This window comes from Mobula birostris, chromosome 1 (genome assembly GCF_030028105.1).
Source record: "Mobula birostris isolate sMobBir1 chromosome 1, sMobBir1.hap1, whole genome shotgun sequence".
NCBI lineage: Eukaryota > Metazoa > Chordata > Chondrichthyes > Myliobatiformes > Myliobatidae > Mobula > Mobula birostris.
This window is the reverse complement of record NC_092370.1, coordinates 253,915,536-253,936,799: the sequence shown is the minus strand read 5'-3', so window position 1 is coordinate 253,936,799 and position 21,264 is coordinate 253,915,536. Positions and strand designations below refer to the sequence as shown.

At 43.4% G+C, this 21,264-nt stretch overlaps 1 protein-coding gene across 13 annotated transcripts in view; it reads left to right on the top strand.

The window, feature by feature from the left end:
* pomt2 (protein-O-mannosyltransferase 2) overlaps window positions 1-21,264 on the top strand; it is a 287,055-nt gene that overhangs the window by 132,105 nt on the left and 133,686 nt on the right. The window lies entirely within an intron of this gene.

The window sequence follows — 21,264 nt, the reverse complement described above, 5'->3', positions numbered from 1 at the left end:
TTTTCATTTTTTTATCCCTTTCCCAAATCTTTCCCTTTACTTGTGTTAATTCTCTATTTTCCAAAAGAAAACAAAAAAGAACAAACATTTAGACTAGGGGTGCTTACGTTAGCAATATTACTGTGTTGATGAGAAGAGCAGTATAAATCATTAGGAGAGTCATCTAAAGTCTGCTCGCATTGGGGTTATATATTCAATCCATTTATTCCAGATTTGATAAAATTTTTCTTTTTGAGTTCTCAGGGAGTAAGTCAACTTTTCCATTTTAAATATTTCCAAGATAATTTCGAACCAATCTTCTAATGTAGGTGGTATTGGATTTAGCCATTTTCTAGTGATTGATTTCTTACTTGCCGCTAAGAGGGCCTGCAGCAACTTTATATCTTCCTTCTGTTCAAGAAACAATACATGCCCCAAATAAAGCGTCTCAAAGTTCAGAGGTATCTGGGACCTAAGTACCTTAACTAATGTTCTACGAATACCTTCCCAAAATAGACTTAATTTAGGGCAATCCCAAAAAATATGAAAATGATTTGCTACCTTGGAGCCACACCTTCTCTAACACATCACATTTGTATCTTTATATTTTTCCTGATATGGGGTCTTGAAGTATCTTATAATGTTTTTCCAACAATGTTCTCTCCAAGTCAAAGAATTAGTCGAGGACCATTGAAAGCTGCAGATTTTCCCCCAAGCCTCCTCTGAAAGTACCAACCCCGCTTCTTTCTCCCACTTCTCTTTAATATACAGTGTATTTACACTTTTAGCATGGGAGAGTGCATTATATAATCGAGAAACTGATTTACTAGGTATTGAACTGCAAGCCGAATTCAGAATCTTGAAAAATTCTAATTCTACTGTTGATAAGTCTGTATATCTACAACTCTGGTTAACATAGTTTCGTACTTGAAGGTACCTAAAAAAGTCATTATGTTCTAGGCCATGTTTGTCCTGCAGGATTTGGAAACTTTGTAATACTCTTTTATCTATAAATGAGAGGTAGGTTGTAAGACCTTTCTTTATCCATAGCTTAAATCTTTTATCTCCTCTGTTGGGAAGGAATTCGGTATCATATGCACACCATCTAAAGAGTTTTAACATGTTATTGGTTCCACATGAATTAACCACCTTCTGCCATACTTTTAATGTAAGATTTATCCAAGCGTTTTTAAATTTTTCCAACTGGGCCATCAATCCTTTGTCAGCTTTTGAGGCCTGAAGAGGAAAACTGTCAACTAATCCAAATTCTATTTCCTTCCATCTAGCCTTATATTCCCTATTACACCAATATAACAGAGGGGTTATCTGTGAGGCATAAAAATAATTTCTCAGGCAAGGAAGAACCATACCTCCTCCTTCCTTCCCTAACTGTAAGGTGTTATATCGAATTCTAGGTTTCTTTCCTTGCCAAATGAAGCGGGAAATCCATTTGTCCCATTCCCTGAATTGATTATCATCCACCTCCACCAGTAAAGTACGGAAAAGATACAATAACCGAGGAAGAATATTCATTTTTATAGTATTTATCCTTGAATTTAAACTTAAAAAGGGGATAAGATTCCATCTATGCATATCTGCTTTTATCTCTGAGATTAATAGCCCATAATTTACCTGTGACAGTGTTGAAAGATCCTTCTGCAGGGTTATTCCTAAATATTTTAATGATTTAGCTTCCCACTTAAGATCGTAAGTATCCTGCAATTTTTTGGATGGTGTATAATTTAGGGACATAACCTGCGTTTTCTTTACATTTATTTTATAACCGGATATTTTCCCAAAGTCATCCAACAGTGTAAACAATCCTATAAATGATTTTTCTGGTTCGCTCAGATAGACCAAAGCATCATCTGCGAATAACGCCACTTTCTGTTCAATCCCTGCCACCTTGATACCTTTTACGATTTCGCTCTGTCTTATTAGTTGGGCAAGCGGTTCAATATATAGCACAAAAAGGAGAGGAGAAATTGGGCATTCCTGTCTAGTGCCTCTCTCTAAGATGAAGGAGTCAGAGAGGTCCCCATTTATCTTAATTCGGGCTGTAGGGCTGTCATATAGAGTCTGAATTACTTTAATAAACTTTTCTTGAAAGCCGAATCTTCCTAACACTCTGTATAGGAATGCCCAACTAACCGAATCAAAAGCTTTCTCAGCGTCCAATCCTACTATCATTGTCTCTGTCTCGTTCTTATTAACCTGTTCTAATATGTGCAGAGTTCTCCTTATGTTGTCCTGTGTTTGTCTTTGTTGAATAAATCCGGTCTGGTCTAAGTGGATTAGGCCAGGTAAAAGCTTTTCCAATCTGCGCGCTAATATAAATGTAAATAGTTTGTAATCTAAATTAAGAACACTAATTGGCCGATAATTGCCACATTCTAGTTTATCTTTACCCTCTTTAGGAATAACTGAAATAATCGCTTCTCTCCAGGAAGGTGGAGTTTCTCCTCTCTGCAAGATCCAATTAAAGGTGTCAATAGTAATGGGGCTAACTGTGTCTTCAGGGACTTGTACCACTCTGAGGTAAACCCATCAGAACCCGGGGACTTTCCAGCCTTTAACCTAGAGATGGCCATGTTCAGTTCTTTGACAGTTACTGGTTCTAATAAACTTTCATTTTGTAAATCTGTAAGTTTAGGTAGATCTAAAAAATTCAATACACTGTCTATATAGGGCTCATTGGGGGCCCGGGGTTGGGAGTACAGCTCTCGATAATATGTTTCAAAACTCTCTTGAATCTTCCCTATTGTACTCTCCACAAGCTTTGTCTTTGGATTCTTTATTTTATGAATTGTATTGTCTGCTTGTTGTTTTCGTAATTTATATGCTAATAATCTAGCTGATTTACCTCCTACTTCATAATTCTTTTGTCTCAGGTAAAGAAAATTTCTTTAACTTTCCAACGTATAAATATCGTCAATTTCACTTAGCAATTTCCTAATTTCCTGTTTTCGATTTGAATTACTTTTGTTGCTATCTACAACTTGAAGTTGTTTTAATTTTCCTTGAAGGTCTGCTAATTTTTGTGCATTGATTTTTTTCATGTGAGTGGTAATGGAAATAATTTTCCCTCTCAGTACAGCTTTCAATGTATCCCATAAGATCACTGGTGATGTTTCTCCCGTGTCATTAAGGTCTAGATATTCTTTGATTTCTCCCCTTAATCTCTCCATTACTTTCGGGTTATTGAGTATATGTGAGTTAGGCTCCATAGTGTTTTCCTCATTTTCCTTTCCAGGATTAGAGACATAGAGACTGGGCTATGATCCGACAGATCAATTGTTGCAATATTACAGTTTTTTATCCTGAGTCTATCTGTATTAAGGATAAAGAAATAGTCTATCCTTGAATAGGCTGAATGAGTGAAAGAGTAATATGTATAATCTTTACTAGTAGGGTGTAATTCCCTCCAGACATCTATTATTCCCAACTCTTCCATCAATGAATTCACTTTCCAAGTCAGAGGTTTATTCTGAGTAACTATTCTTGAAGAATCTAATATAGGATTTAATCTAATATTAAAATCCCTCCACAAATTACTACCCCTTGAGAACTGACCATTAGGTCAAAAATGTGTCTATAAAATGACCATTCACAACCTGGAGGAGCATAAACATTCAGCAATGTTATTTCTGTACCTTCTATTCTTCCTGTGATTTTTACGAACCGTCCTTCTTTGTCTCTAGTCTCTGAAATATGTTCATAATTAAGAGTACTTGATATTAAAGTAGCTACCCCTCTTTTGTGACTCAATTTATATGATGAATAAAATACATGCTTAAAGCCCATTCTTTTTAAATTTCCATGTTCAGATTGGCTCATATGTGTTTCCTGGAGGAAAGCTATTTGTGCCCTCTCTTTTTTCAATTTAGACATAATCTTATTTCTTTTAATTGGATTCAAAACCCCATTAACATAATAGGAAATTATTTTTACCAATTCAGTTTGCATTTTTCTCTAGTAGAAAAAAAACACTCTCCTTTTCTAACCAAACAGTAAGCAATCCCTTCTCAACAGTAAACCAAGACATATAACCACACCCTAGACATTTTTGAACATGTAACATTTGAAAATTTTTCCCGACTTCCCACAGTGAGGCCTGAGCACCGACCCACCTCAGTTCAGAGGGATGACCTCTATCTTCACCCTGTGTTAGAGGGCCCTCAGCAGTTTGAATAATCATAGAGAATTTTCTCCTATTTATGTCTCGACCATATTGCTATCATTCAAGTTATTCCGTCTAGTTTATCTTCAGTTACCGGTTTTCATTTTACCTTTAAGTCCGATTTACTCTTTTCAGTCATTTCTCTTAATTAATCTGTGTTCTCTGTACATTCGAGTCTGAATATTTGCAGCTCTTCCTTGTAGTTTGACACTCTGGTTCGTGTGAGCGTCCTCGCCCCACTAACTGCCACGACTTCTGCCGAGTCCTCTCCAGTAGCGACTCTGTTGGTGATAACTTTAATAGGTCGTCCCCGGTCCGCCAGGTCCAACATTGCCTCCTCCGCCGTAGCGTAAGTTTTTGTCCCTTCGTCGTAAAAGACTCTCAACCGAGCTGGATACAGGGTCTGGAATTTGATGTTGTTTTCCTTCAGGACTCCGTGTTTCCGTATATTCCTTCCGTCTGGCAAGAATCCCCGGTGCGTAGTCGTGGTCTAAACTGATTTTACAGTTGTTCCACATGAAACCTTTCTTTTGCCATGCCCGTTTAAGCACCTCTTCCTTCGTTCTGTAACTGAGAAATCTGACCCAGAATCGATCTGGGCTGGGCGCCTGCCGGGGGCTGTGGTGCCAACGCGCGGTGAGCCCTTTCTATCTGTAGGTCTTTTGCGGCCGGTATATCAAGGTTCTCTCTAAGTAGCTTCTCCACGAAGGGAATCATCAATCCGGGTTTACCTTCAGTTCCTTCGGGAACTCTGTAAATCCTCACATTTTCCCTTCTCGAGCGGCCTTCTTGATCTATTATTTTCCACTGGAGCTGGTTTTGCAGCTTCAGCATTTCTGCTATCACCTCCTCTGCGTTTTGTAGCTTCTCTTCAATTCCAACAATCCTCGCTTCGGCTTCATCTATCTGCGAGTTAGTTTTTACTATTTCTCCTTTAATATCTTCCAGCTGTTTGCTGTTATCTTGTTGGAACTCGCGAATCTCTCCGAGAATCAAGGACAGAGTCACCGATTCCCCCTCATTATCTCCGTCCTGGCTTGCCATGGGGGAGCTAGGCCCGTCGCCTTGCTGCGTCTCTTTATGTTTATCAGCCTTCGGAGCGGACTTTTTAATCTTGTTCTTAGACATCATCCTTGCCCCTTTTATTAATATAGTTATGCAATATTAAGTATTTGTCTAAATTCAATTATGGGGCAGTTTACCTTCTTTTTTGTCGAGAGACCTTTTCCTTACGCCGCCATTCTCTTGATGACCCGGAAGTCAACCCAAAGTAGTCCCTTAAATTTCACTAGTGTATCTGCCTCCACCACTGACTCAGACAGTGCATTCCACGCACCAATGACTCACTGAGTAAAAAGCCTTCCTCTAATATCCCCCTTGAACTCCCCACCCCTTAAAGCCATGTCCTCTTGTACTGAGCAGTCCTGCCCTGGGGAAGAGGCGCTGGCTGTCCACTCTATCTATTCCTCTTAATATCTTGTATACCTTTATCATGTCTCTTCTCATCCTCCTCCTCTCCAAAGAGTAAAGCCCTAGCTCCCTTAATCTCTGATCATAATGCATACTCTCTAAACCAGGCAGCATCCTGGTGAATCTCCTCTGTACCCTTTCCAATGCTCCTACATCCTTCCGATAGTGAGGTGACTAAAACGGGACACAGTACTCCAAGTGTGGCCTAACCAGAGTTTTATAGAGCTGCATCATTACCTCGTGATTCTTAAACTCTATCCCCAACTTATGAAAGCTAACAACCCATAAGCTTTCTTAACTACCCTATCTACCTGTGAGGCAATTTTCAGGGATCTATGGACATGTACCCCCAAATCCCTCTGCTCCTCCACACTGCCAAGTATCCTGCCATTTACTTTGTACTTGCCTTGGAGTTTCTCCTTCCAAGTGTACCACCTCACACTTCTCCGGGTTGAACTCCGTCTGCCACTTCTCAGCCCACTTCTGCATCCTATCAATATCTCTCTGCAATCTTTGTCAATCCTCTACACTATCTACAACACCACCAACCTTTGTGTCGTCTGCAAATTTGTCAACCCACCCTTCTCCCCCATATCCAGGTCGTCAATAAAAATCACAAAAAGTAGAGGTCCCAGAACAGATCCTTGTGGGACACCACTAGTCACAACCTCCAATCCGAATGTACTCCTCCACCATGACCCTCTGCCTTCTGCAGGCAAGCCAATTCTGATCCACCTGGCCAAACTTCCCTGGATCCCATGCCTTCTGACTTTCTGAATAAGCTACTGTGTGGAACCTTGTCAAATGCCTTACTAAAATCCATATAGATCACATCCACTGCACTGCCCTCATCTATATGCCTGGTCACATCCTCAATGAACTCTGTCAGGCTTGTTAGATGTGATCTGCCCTTCACAAAGCCATGCTGACTGTCCCTGATCAGACCATGATTCTCTAAATGCCCAAAGATCCTATCTCTAAGAATCTTTTCCAACAGCTTTCCCATCACAGACGTAAGGCTCACTGGTCCTATAATTACCCGGACTATCCCTACTACCTTTTTTGAACAAGGGGACAACATTCGCCTCCCTCCAATCCTCCGGTACCATTCCCGTGGACAACGAGGACATAAAGATCCTAGCCAGAGGCTCAGCAATCTCTTCCCTCGCCTCGTGGAGCAGCCTGGGGAATATTCCATCAAGCCCCGGGGGGCTTATCTGTCCTAATGTATTTTGACAACTCCAACACCTCCTCTCCCTTAATATCAACATGCTCCAGAACATCAGCCTCACTCATATTGTACTCAACGTCATCAAGTTCCCTCTCATTGGTAAATACTGAAGAGAAGTATTCTTGAGGACCTCGCTCGCTTCCACAGCCTCCAGGCACATCTTCCTACCTTTATCTTTAATCAGTCTTACCTTCACTCCTGTCATCCTTTTGTTCTTCACATAATTGAAGAATGCCTTGGGTTTTCCTTTACCCTACTCGCCAAGGCTTTCTCATTCCCCCTTCTTGCTCTCCTCAGCCCCTTCTTTAAGCTCCTTTCTTGCTACCCTATATTCCTCAATAGACCCATCTGATCCTTGCTTCCTAAACCTCATGTATGCTGCCTTCTTCCAGCTGACTAGACTTTCCACCTCGCTTGTCACCCATGGTTCCTTTACCCTACCATTCTTTATCTTCCTCACTGGAACAAATTTATCCCTAGCATCCTGCAAGACATCCCTAAACATCGACCACATGTCCATAGTACATTTCCCTGGAAAAAACATCATCCCAATTCACATCCGCAAGTTCTAGCCTTTTAACCTCATAATTTGCCCTTCTCCAATTAAAAATTTCCCTGTCCTCTCTAATTCTATCCTTTTCCATGATAGTGTTTAAATGCCAGGGAGCCGTGGTCACTGTCTCCCAGATGTTCACCCACTCAGAGATCTGTGACCTGACCCAGCTCGTTACCCAATACTGGATCTATTATGGCATTCCCCCTAGTTGGCCTGTCAACATACTGTGACAGGAATCCGTCCTGGACACACTTAACAAATGCTGCCCGGTCTAAAGCATTAGAACTAATCAGATGCAATCAATATAAGGGAAGTTAAAGTCACCCATGATAACAACCCTGTTATTTTTGCAACCCTTTCAAAATCTGCCTCCCAATCTGCTCCTCAGTATCTCTGCTGCTACCAGGGGTCCTATAGAATACCCCCAATAGAGTAACTGCTCCCTTCCTGTTCCTGACTTCCACCCATACTGACTCAAAAGAGGATCCTGCAACATTACGCACCCTTTCTGTAGCTGTAATAGTATCCCTTGCCAGTAATGCCACCCCTCCTCCCCTTTTCCCCCTCTCTATCCCTTTTAAAGCTTGAAAATCCAGGAATATTGAGAATCCATTCCTGCCCTGGTGACAGCCAAGCCTTTGTAATGGCCACTGCATGATAGTTCCATGTATGTATCCAAGCTCTCAGTTCACCACCTTTGTTCCTGATGCTTCTTGCATTGAAGTGCACGCACTTTAGCCCTTCTACCTTACTACCTTTTAACCCTTATTCTGCTTCTCTTTCCTCAAAGCCTCTTTCTCTGTTAGATCTGGCTTTAATCCATGCACTATACTTGCAGTTCTCGCATGACCTTTATCCTCCTCCACCTCACTCTCTGCTCTAACAATCTGGTTCCCCTTCCCCTGCAAATCCAGTTTAAACCCCCCGGAGCAGCACTAGCAAACCTTCCCGCAAGGATGTTAGTCCCCCTCTTGTTCAATGCAACCCGTCCCGTTGGAACAGGTCCCACCTTCCCTGGAACAAGGTCCAATTGTCCGGAAACATGAAGCCCTCCTTCATGTACCAACTCCTTAGCCACGTATTTAGCTGTATTATCTTCTTATTTTCTAGCCTCACTAGCACATGGCATGGGTAGCAATCCTGAGATTACAACCCTGGAGGTCCTGTCCTTCAACTTTGCACCTAACTCCCTAAACTCTCTTTTAGGACCTCCTCCTCAGTCCTATCCATGTCATTGGTCCCTACATGGACACAACATCTGCTGCTTACCCTCCTACATGAGAATACTGAGAACTCGATATGAGATATCGCGGACCCTGGCACCAGGGAGGCAACAGACCATCTGCGATTCTTGATCTCTCCCATAGAACCTCTTATCTGTCCCCCTAACTATTGAATCCCCTATCACTACTGCTGTCCTCTTTTCCCTCCTTCCTTGCTGAGCTGAGGGTCCTGTCTCGGTGCCAGAGACGTGACCACTACAACTTGTCCCTGGTAGGTTATCCCCACCAACGGTATTCAAAACGGTATTCTTATTATTGATGGGAACGACCACAAGGGTGCTCTGCTCTTTCTGTCTATTCCCCTTCCCTCTTCTGATAGTCACCCAGCTACCTGCCTCCTGACTTTTAGGGGTGACTGTCTCCCTGAAACTCCTGTCTATTTCTATTTCTGCTTCTGCCTCATGATGATCTGAAGTTCATCCAGCTCCAGCTCCAGTTCCCTAACTCAGTTTGTCAGGAGCTGCAGCTGGATGCACCTTTTACAGGTGTAGTCATCAGAGACAATTGTGCTCGCCCTGACTTCCCACATCCTGCAATCTGAGCACTCGACTGCCCTAACTGCTGCCTCCATTACCTACTCCTAAGTTAATTAGATTAATTAAAGGAACTTACCCGGCCTTACCTCACTGGGAGTAAGCTCATCCTTAACCCCTGCTCGCTGAAGCCTCTCGAGCCAAAGCCTTCCCACTCTGTCTCCCACTACTCCGTTGCACACTCTGTTAATCTACTCGCTTTTTAAGCTCTCCTGCTGTCTCGCAGGCCGACCTTCACGCGCTTGCGCAGTTGTGCCCCATTCAAACTGCTGAAGAACTCAAGGTAGGACATACACAGTAAATGTTAGGGTACTGAGGTGTGCGGAGTAATAAGGAGATTTCTGGAGTTCAGATACATAATTCCCTGAAAGTGGCATCACAGGTAGACAGGGTTGTAAAGAAGGCTTTTGGCATCCTTGCGCTCATAAATCAATTTATTGAGTATAGGAGGTGGGATGTTATGGTGAGGTTGTATAAGACATTGGTGAGGCCAAGTTTGGAGTATTTTTATGCAGTCCTGGTCACCTAACTATAGGAAGGATATCAGTAAGATTGAAAGAGTGCAGAGAAGATTTACTAGGATGTTGTCGGGTCTTCAGGAGTTGAGTTACAGGGAAAGATTGAACAGGTTCGGACTTTATTCCTTGGAGTGTAGATGAATGAGGGGGATTGATAGCGGTTTACAAAATCATGAGGGGTATAGACAGAGTAAGTGCGAGTAGGCTCTTTCTACTTAGATTAGGAGAGATAATTACGAGAGGACATGGGTTTAGGGTGAAAGGGGAAAGGTTTAGGGGGAACTTCTTCACTCAGAGAGTGGTGGGAGTGTAGAACGAGCTGCCATCTGATGTGGTAAATGGGGGCTCACTCTTAAGTTAAGTTAAGAATAAATTGGATAGATACATGGATGGGAGAGGTCTGGTGGGTTATGGGCTGGGTGCAGGTCAATGGGACTAGTGGAATAAAGTTTCGACACAGACTAGAAGGGCCGAATGGCCTGTTTTTCTGTGCTGTAGTGTTCTATGGTTCTAGTTCTGGTCATCTGTATACAGGGAAAATAATAATATGGTTGGAGTGCACAGAGAAAATTTACAAGCATGTTGGCATTCTTGGAGCTGAGTTATAGGGAAAGATTGAATTAGATTAGGACTTCATTCCTTTGAGCATAAGAGTGTGAGAGAGATCTGAAAAAGGTTTTTGAGGGATAAGCTGGGGTAAATGCAGGTAGGCTTTTTCTACTGAGGTTGGCAGAGATGAGAACTGGATGTTTTGGGTGAAGAGTGAAAGATTAAATGTTTAAGGGGAACATGAGGGGGAAATTCTTCACTCTAAGGGTTGTTAGAATGTGAAACGAGTTGCCAGTGGAAGTTATGGACATGGCTTCGATGTAAGTATATTCAAAAGAAATTTGAATAGGTACATGGTGGGATGGGTATGGAGGGCTATGGTCCAGTTACATGTCAATGGGACTAGCTTGTAGCGGGATCTGGACCTCCTGGAAAAATGGGCTGAGAAATGGTTGATGGAATTTAATACAGACAAGTGTGAGGTGTTGTACTTTTGTAGGATCAGCTAGGGTAGATTTTACACATTGAATGGTAGGGCACTGAGGAGTGCTGTAGAACAAAGGGAAATACAGTTTCACAAATCATTGAAAGTGGTATCACAGGTAGATAAGGTCATAAAGAAGGCTTTTAGCACATTGGCCTTCATAAGTCAATGTATTGAGATGGGATGTTATTTTGAAGTTGAACCAGGCATTGGTGAGGCCTAATTTGGAGTTGCAGCTTTGATCACCTACCTGCAGGAAAGATGTAAAAATGGTTGAAAAAGTGTAGAGAAAACTTACAAGGATGTTGCCAGGACTGGAGGACTTGAGTTATAAGGAAAGATTGAATAGATTTGGACTTTATGCCTTGGAGCGAAGAAGATAGATAGAGGTATGCAAAATGATGTGCGGTATATATAGGGTGAACACAAGCAGGTTTTTTCCACTGTGGTCATGTGGAACAAGACCTTAAAGTCATGGGTTAAGGGTGAAAGATGAAAAGTTTAAGGGGAACATGAGAGGAACTACTTCACTCAGAGGGTCGTGCGAGTGTCGAACGAGTTGCCAGCACAAGTGGTGTACCCGTGCTCGATTTCAACGTTTAAGAGGAGTTTGGATAGGTTTGGACAGCTTTGGTGTGGTAGGTCGATGGAAGTTGGCATGGACTAGGTGGAGCGAAGGGCATGTTTCTGTGCTGTACCTTTCTGTGACTCTGAGTCCATGGTACAAAAATAGGTGGGATAGTGAATAATGATGAAAATTATCAAAAACTACAAGGGGATTTTGATCAGTAAGATGGTGGCACACTCGGCCGCAGCGACCTCTTGGGAGCCAACGAAAGGTGCTTTTGTCTTTTTTAAGTGTCTTGTTTACAATTACAAGACAGTACTGGACTCCAAGAACTTGGGTGCTGCAGGTCTATCCCATCAGTGCTTGTTGAGGAGTTGGACTTGGTGCAGAATGTATTGCTGCCTGCTACAGGAAAGCATTGGAGTTGGTGTGCGAAGGTGGCATGTAGTGTAACTGCGGGTGATTGTCCTGCACATTACTCTTGTGATCGCAAGATCCTATTGGACATTGTTAATGTAAGTTGCAGCAGGTCTGTTTCCCTCATTTGGTGATGCGACAGATGGTGGGGAAGCTGCGTGGCCTCGGTTGTTGCAAACACTAGGCCTCAAGCCGTGGGTTTACCTGTTGCTGCGGTCCAGGAGAGGAGACGCCGAAAGCAGTGTAGCGTGGATCGGTTGGAGGCTAGCCTATCCTGTTAGTGCTTTTCTCCAGTGTTCGATCGGTAGAATGACAGGCTGGATTGCGTGCATGTGTTTTTCTATGGACTGTCCAGAACTGCATCAACAATTTGTGGGACATGTCATTCAGAGACTTTGACTATTTTGATGTCTGCTCGCTGTATTCAATGTGTTTAGTGTCTTGTGTATGTTTTTCACGTTGGCCCCAGGGGAATGTTGTTTCGTTCAACTGTATTCATGTATGATTGAGTGATAATTAGAGTTGAAATTGATTTGAAAAATTTGATCAGTGGAGTAAGTTGACAAATATAGTTGAATTTAGATGGTTGTGAGCTTTTGCATTTTGGAAAGTTAAATCTGGATCAGACTTTCACAATGAGTGGCAGGGCTCTCGGCTGTATTGCAAAACAGAGGGTCCTTGGAGCACAAGTGCATGGTTCACTAAAAGTGGATTTATAAGTAGATAGAGTGGTGAAGAAGCCTTTTGGCATGCTCACTTTCGTCATAAGACCATCAGACAAAGGAGCAGAATTGGACCATTTGGCTCATTGAGTTTGCTCTGCCATTTTATCATGGCTGATTCATTACCCTCTCGACCCCATCCCTCTGCCTTCTCCCTACAACCTTTTATTCCCTACTAATCAAGAACAACCTCCACCTTAAATGCAGCCAGTTACCTGGCTTCCCCATCTGCCTGTGACAATGAATTGCACAACCCTCTGACTAATTAATTTCCTCCTCATCTCTGTTCTAAATTGATGTCCCTCTATTCTGAGGCTGTACCCTCTGGTCCAGAGTCCCCCACCAAAGGGAAGATCCTCTCCACATTCATTCTATCTCGGTTTTTCAACATTTGATAGGTTTCAATCAGATGCCCCTCATTCTTTTAAATTCCAGCGAGCACAAACGCAGAGCCTTCAATCACTGTTCATATGATAACCCTTAAATTCCTGGAATTAACCCTAACCCGATGAAAGTTTTTCACCATTCGATAGGTTTCAATGAGGTCACCCCTCATTCTTCTGAATTCCAGTGAATACAAGCCCAGAACCATCAAATGCTCTTCATATAACAAGCCATTCAATCCTGGAATCATTTTCATGAATCTCCTTTGAACCTTCTCCAGTTTCAGCACATCCTTTCTAAGATACGGGGCCCAAACCTGCTCACAATACTTCATGTGAGGCCTCACAGGTGCAATATTAACATCCTTGCTTTTATATTCTAGTCTTCTTGAAATGAATGCTAACATTGCATTTGCCTTCCTCATCACACACTCAACCTGTAAATTAACCTTAAGGGAATTCAGCACAAGAACTCCTAAGTTCCTTTGTACCCCAGTTTTTTGTAGTTTCTCTCCATTTAGAACAAAGTCAACCCTTTCATTTTTCTACCTAAGTGCATGACCATACACTTCCTAAACACTGTATTCCATCTGCCATGTCTTTGCCCATTCTCCTAATTTGTCTAAGTTCTTCTGTAGCCTCTCTACTTCCTCAAAACCACCTGTACCACCACCTATCTTCATATCGTCTGCAAACATTGCAACAAAACCATCAATTCCATCATCCAAATCATTGACATACTGTATAATATGAAAAGAATCAGTCCCAACATAGACCCCTGTGGAACACTTCTAGTCACTGGGCAGCCTGCCAGAAAAGGCTCCCTTTATTCCCACTCTTGCCTCCTGCCAATAAGCCACTGCTTTATCCATGCTAGAATCTTTCCTGAAATACCACGGGCTCGTAGCTTGTTAAGCAGCCTCATGTGTGGCATTGCTTGTTATTTCTTCAAAGGATTCCAACAGTTTGTCAGGCAAGATTTTCCCTTGCCGAAAGCACGCTGACTACGACCTATTTTATCATGTGCCTCCAAGTACCCCGAAACCTCATTTTTGATAATTGACTCCAACATCTTCCCACCCATTGAGGTCACACTAACTGGTCTCTATTTCCCTTTTGTCTGCCTCTCTCCCTTCTAGAAGAGTGGAATGACATTTGCAATTTTCCAGTTCTCTGGAATCATGCCAGAATCTATTGATTCTTGAAAGGTCATTACTAATGCCTCCATAATCTCTTCAGCCACCTCTTTCAGAACTCTGGGGTGTACAGTGATCGAGGAACGACGGCGCAGGCGCGTGGATGTCAGCAAGTTAGACCGATGGGAAGAGTATAAAAGGCGATCATTTTTTCTTTGGCGGTAAGATCGAGGAACGACTGCGGAGGCATGTGGACGTCAGCGAGTTAGACTGGCTGGAAGAGTATAAAAAGAAGACAGCTTTATAGAGCGTGTGCCAGAGGAGCAGGCAACTGAGTAGCGGTAGACAGAGTAAGAGGGCTTTGGCTCAATGGGGCTTTGGCAATAATGGGTCAAGATGAGGTACCTGTGAAGAATAGAAACAAAAAGTATGTCTGTGAGACTTGTGTTCTGTACTGGGTGTCAGATGTGGAAGTCCAGGAGACTCCCAGCCTCCTGGACAGCCACATTTATGCCAGGTGCATTGAGCTGCAGCTCCTTCGGGACCGGGTTAGGGACCTGGAGCTGAAGCTCGATGACCTTCATCTGGTCAGGGAAAGCGAGGAGGTGATAGAGAGGAGCAAATAAGCAAGTAGTCACACTGGGGCCTCGAGAGACAGGTAAGTGGGTAACAATCAGGAGAGGGAAGGACAAGAGTCAGATACTAGAGAATACCCCTGTGGCTGTCCCCCTCAACAGTAAGTACTCCTGTTTGAGTACTGTTGGGGGGATGACCTACCTGAGGGAAGCAACAGTGGCCACGCCTCTGGCACAGAGTCTGGTCCCTGTGGCTCAGAAGGGTAAGGAAAGGAAGAAGGCATCAGTATTAGAGAACTCAAAAGTTAGGGGTCAGACAGGCGATTCTGTGGACGCAGGAAAGAAACACGGATGGTAGTTTGCCTCCCAGGTGCCAGGGTCTGGGATGTTTCTGATTGTGCCAACGATATTCTGAAGTGGGAAAGAGAACAGCCAAAGGTCGTGGTACATATTAGTACCAACGACGTAGGTAGGAAATGGGAGGAAGTCCTGAAAACAGACAACAGGGAGTTATGAAGGAGGTCGAGAAGCAGGACCTCAAAGGTAGTAATCTCGGGATTACTGCCTGTGCCATGTGACAGTGAGTATAGAAATAGAGTGAGGTGGAGGATAAATGCGTGGCTGAGGGAATGGAGCATGGGGCAGGGATTCAGATTTCTGGATCATTGACCTCTTTTGGAGCAGGCAGGACAGGTTGCATTTGAATCTGAGGGGGACCAATATCCTGGCAGGGAGGTTTGCTAAGGCTATTGGGGTCAGTTTAAAATAGAGTTTCTGGGGGGGGGGGGTGGGAACTCAAATGAAGAGACAGAGGAAGTGGCTGTTGGCTCACAAATAGAGAAAGCTTGGAGACTTTGCGAAAGGGAGGATAGCCAGGTGATAGAGAAGGGATGTGCTCAGACCGATGGTTTGAGATGTGTCTATTTTAATGCAAGAAGCATCATGAACAAAGCGGCACACACAAAAAATGCTGGTGAACGCAGCAGGCCAGGCAGCATCTACAGGAAGAGGTACAGTCGACATTTCGGACCAAGCCCCCTTCATCAGGACTAACTGAAAGAAGAGATAGTAAGAGATTAGAAACTTTCAACTCCCACTTTCAAATCTCTTGCCATCTCTTCTTTCAGTTAGTCCTGACGAAGGGTCTTGGCCCAAAACATCGACTGTACCTCTTCCTATAGATGCTGCCTGGCCTGCTGCGTTCACCAGCATTTTTTGTGTGTGTTGCTTGAATTTCCAGCATCTGCAGATTTCCTCGTGTTTGCATGAACAAAGCGAATGAGCTTAGAGCATGGATCAGTACTTGGAGCTATGATGTTGTGGCCATTATAGAGATCTGGATGGTTCAGGGCCAGGAATGGTTGCTCAGAGTGTCAGGCTACAGATGTTTCAGAAAGGACAGGGGGGGAGGCAAAAGAGGTGGGGGCATGGCACTGCTGATCAGAGATAGTGTCATGGCTTCAGAAAAGGAGGAAGTCATAGAGGGATTGTCTATTGAGTCTCTGTGGGTGGAAGTTAGGAACAGGAAGGGGTCAGTCACTCCACTGGGTGTATTTTTATAGACCACCCAATAGTAACAGGGACATAGAGGAGCAGATAGGACAGATTCTGGAAAGGTGTGATAACAACAGGGTTGATGTGGGAGATTTTAATTTCCCAAATATTGATTGGCATCTCCCGACAGTAAGGGGTTTAGATGGGGTGGAGTTTCTTCGGTGTGTTCAGGAAGGTTTCCTGACACAATATTTAGATAAACCTACAAGAGGAGAGTCTGTACTTGATCTGGTGTTGGGAAATGAAGCTGGTCAGGTGTTGGGTCTCTCAGTGGGAGAGCATTTTGGAAATAGTGATCACAATTCTGTCTCCTTTACCATAGCCTTGGAGAGGGATAGGAACAGACAAGTTTGGAAAGTGTTTAATTGGAGTAAGGGGAAATATAAACCTATCAGGCAGGAACTTGGAAGTATAAATTGGAAACAGATGTTCTCAGGGAAATGTACGGGACAAAAGTGGCAAATATTGAGTGGATATTTGTGTGGAGTTCTGCATAGGTATGTTCCAATGAGACAGGGAAAAGATGGTAGGGTACAGGAACTGTGGTGTACAAAGGCTGTTGAAAATCCAGTCAAGAAGAAAAGCTTATGAAAGGTTAAAAAAACTAGGTAATTTATAGAGATAGAAACATAGAAAACCTACAGCACAATACAGGCCCTTTGGCCCACAAAGTTGTGCCGAACATGTCCCTACCTTAGAGATTACTAGGGTTACCCATAGCCCTCTATTTTTCTAAGCTTCATGTACCTATCCAAAAGTCCCTTAAAAGACACTATCGTATCCGCTTCCACCACCATTGCCAGCAGCCCATTCCACACAGTCACCACTCTCTGCGTAAAAAAACTTACCCCTGACATCTCCTCTGACCCTACTCCCAAGCATCTTAAACCTGTGCCCTCTTGTGGCAGCCATTTCTGCCCTGGGAAAAAGCCTCTGACTGTCTACATGATCAATGCCGCTCATCATGTTATACACCTCTACCAGGTCACCTCTCATCCTCCGTCTAGAGGATTATAAGGCTAGCAGGAAGGAGCTTAAGAATGAAATTAGGATACCCAGAAGGTGCCATGAGAAGGCCTTGGTGAGCAGGATTAAGGAAAACCCCAAGGCATTCTACAAGTATGTGAAGAACAAGAGGATAAGACGTGAGAGAATAGGACCAATCAAGTGTGACAGTGGAAAAGTGTGTATGGAATTGGAGGAGTTAGCAGAGATACTTAATGAATACTTTAGATGACTTTATACTTTATTACTTTATATTTGCAGATGACACAAAGCTGGGTGGCAGTGTGAAATGTGAGGAGGATGTTATGAGTACATTCAGCCAGAGACTCATTCCTCCAAGATGCAGCACAGAGCGTCATAGGAAGTCATTCCTGCCTGTGGCCATCAAACTTTACAACTCCTCCCTTGGAGAGTCAGACACCCTGTGCCGATAGGCTGGTCCTGGACTTATTTCATAATTTACTGGCATAATTTACATATTACTATTTAACTATTTATGGTTCTATTACTATTTATTATTTATGGTGCAACTGTAACGAAAACCAGTTTCCGCTGGGATCAATAAAGTATGACTATGAGAATGCAGGGTGACTTGGACAGGTTGGGTGAGTGGGCAGATGCAGTTTACTGTGGATAAATGTGAGGTTATCCACTTTGGTGGCAAGAACAGGAAGGCAGATTACTATCTGAATGGTGTTAAGTTTGGAAAAGGGGAAGTACAACAAGATCTAGGTTTCCTTGTTCATCAGTCACTGAAAGTAAGCATGCAGGTACAGCAGGCAGTGAAGAAAGCTAATGGCATGCTGGCCTTCATAACAAGGGGAATTGAGTATAGGAGCAAAGAGGTCCTTCTGTAGTTGTACAGGGCCCTGGTGAGACCACACCTGGAATATTGTGTACAGTTTTGGTCTCCAAATTTGAGGAAGGACATTCTAGGTATTGAGGGAGTGCAGCGTAGGTTCACGAGGTTAATTCCCGGGATGGCAGGACTGTCATATGTTGAAAGATTGGAGCGACTGGGTTTGTATACACTGGAATTTAGAAGGATGAGAGGGGATCTGATTGAAACATATAAGATTATTAAGGGATTGGACACGCTAGAGGCAGGAAACATGTTCCCGATGTTGGGGGAGTCCAGAACCAGAGGCCACAATTTAAGAATAAGGGGTAGACAATTTAGAACGGAGTTGAGGAAAAACTTTTTCACACAGAGGGTTGTGGTTCTGTGGAATGCTCTGCCTCAGAAGGCAGTGGAGGCCAATTCTCTGGATTCTTTCAAAAAAGAGTTAGATAAAGCTCTTAAAGATAGCGGAGTGAAGGGATATGGGGAGAAGGCAGGAAAAGGGTACTGAATGTGGATGATCAGCCATGATCACAGTGAATGGTGGTGCTGGCTCAAAGGGCTGAATGGCCTACTCCTGTACCTATTGTCTATTTACTTCAGTATTCACTACAGAAAAGGATCTTGGTGATTGTAGGGATGACTTACAGCGGATTGAAAAGCTTGAGCATACAGACATTAAGAAAGAGAATGTGCTGGAGACTTTAGAAAGCATCAAGTTGGATAAGTCATCGGGATCGGACGAGATATACCTCAGGCTACTGTGGGAAGTGAGGGAAGAGATTGCTGAATCTCTGGCAATGATCTTTGCATCATCAATGGGGACTGGAGAGGTTTCAGAGGATTGGAGGGTTGCAGGTGTTAGTCCCTTGTTCAAGAAAGGGAGTAGAGATAGCTCAGAAAATTATAGGCCAGTGAGTCTTACTTCAGTGGTTGGTAAATTGATGGAGAAGATTAGATTAGATTAGATTATGAGGACACTCAGTCTTCGTTTATTGTCATTTAGAAATGCATGTATGCATTAAGAAAGGATACAATGTTCCTCCAAAGTGATATCACAAAAAAAAGGACAAACCAAAGACTAACACTGACAAGACCACAGACTTATAACATGTAGTTACAGCAGTGCAAAGCAATATCATAATTTGATAAAGAGCAGACCATGGGAACAGTAAAAAAAAAAGTCTCAAAGTTCCGATCGACTCCTGATAGTCCCCGATAGCAGGTAGCAGAACGGAGAAACTCTCCCTGCCATAAACCTCTGGGCACCGACAACTGTTGGTGCATTGGAAGCCAACCCTGAGTCCGTCCGAAAACTTCGCGCCTCCAACCAGCCCTTCGACACAAGCACTGATTACCATCTCTGCTGAGCGCCTCGACCCCATCCCGGCCGCCGAGCAACAAGCAAAACCGAGGACTCGGGGCCTTCCCCTCCAGAGATTCTGGATCACACAGTAACAGCGGCAGCGAAAAAGGCATTTCAGAAGTTTCTACAGATGTTCCTCCGTTCTCTCATGTCTGTCTCCATCAAATCAGGATTGTGCACGGCACCCTACTTGACAGATAACAGATATTCATCACCGGATGTGGGGTTTTGTGTGGTGAGCATGTAGGGCTCTGGTCATGCAGTGGCTGCAGGTTTGTGGATGTGTGGCCAGAGTTAATCGGGGTGTGGATCAGGTTAGTGGGGGTGTGTGCCCCCTTGGACCTTAGGATTAGGTTTGAGGGTAGGAATGGCAGATGTATTTGTGGGGCTGGGAGAGATAAGGTTGTGTAGTTTTGTGTGGTGAGGTATGAGGTGCTGTGGCGGATAGGGTAGTGTAGTGGAGCCAGTTTAATCTGGCCCATGCCTTTCATTATCGTGGTTTGACACCACTTCGTTTAATGAACCGGTTGTGAACTGGGACACATCATCAATAATGCAACCTGAGGTCATTGGGTGTTTCATTAGACATCCTTGCCAAGGTGACCCAGCCAGGGTTGATCAGGCGTGGCTTGTGTTTATCCCATGGACCAAGATAATGAGAGGCATGTAAATCTGAGCGTAATTATATTTTTAAACATCATTACCTGGCATCTGTATGCCTGGGATTGCACGGGTTAAATTGACAGTGTTTACTGGGCATTCAGTATCACTCCACACTGTCCCTGAGTTTAGTAGTGACTTGTTTTCTGTGGACCCAGCTTGCGTTTAACTAACTGGTTCTCTCTTGCCTTTTGGGTATCTGGGCTTTTTTATTGGCATTTCGTGGACCGGGAGAATGAAGAGTATGTCACTGTAACGTTAGGTTGAGAGTGTTCGGGCAGTGGGCAAATAGCCCTCTTCTGCTTCTTGATCTCGTCACTTGAGATTCAGTGTCACGCAACCCTGCCACTTTGATCTGGCCCACACCTTCATTAACCAGGTTCTCTTCTCTGCACGCGCTCTATAAACTTGTCTCCTTTTAAACTCTTCGCGCTGGTCTAACTTGCTGACGTCCATGTGCTTGCGCAGTTGTCCCTTGATCAGGCTGGGAGTCTCCCAGACATCCAACATCTGCCACCCAGTACAGAACACCGGCCTCACAGACATGCTTCCTATTCCTTTTCCTCACAAGTAACTTACCTCGCCTCGACCCATTATTGACAAAGCTCCATTGAGCCAAAGTCCTCCTACTCTGTCTCCCTCTACTTTGGCAGAAGAAAAGCAGAGTGAGGTTGAAGATCCTTCGTGAGCTTGAATATCATTTCCGTGGTCTTTCTTCATTGTTTTCTTTTCAGAACTGATCAATTCAGTTTTCAAAATCAACATTAAAGTTGTCTCCATCAACTTGTCAAGTAGTTATTTCAGATGCTAACCACAAGTTGTTTTAGGGAGAAAATGTTTTCTTTTGAAACCGATTGTCATGTCATTCGTGGTTCATTTGCCAGTCATATGAAACTTGCATCCTCTGGTTCTCCAGTTCCCAATGAGAACCATTTCTTTCTTTCCCAGTCTGAATTCCTGTCCAAACTCTTCAACAGTCCCACCAATCCTCTCTCTCAAAAAATTATTGATGGAAGGTTCTTGTTAATACATCTTTTCTGTTTCCTCTCCAAACCATTTTAATATGCACAGGTATGATGATTTGTCCTTACACAAGTTCACTTCGGATTGTCATTGTCTCTCATTTTCATCTCACTGATAATTGTATGAAAACATTTCAGTATCTTCCTTTATAAGCAAGTAGATGGGGCACTGAAAACAATATTGTCAAGTGGCATCCCCATCAGAACTTATAATTGTAATTTGGAGTCTTAA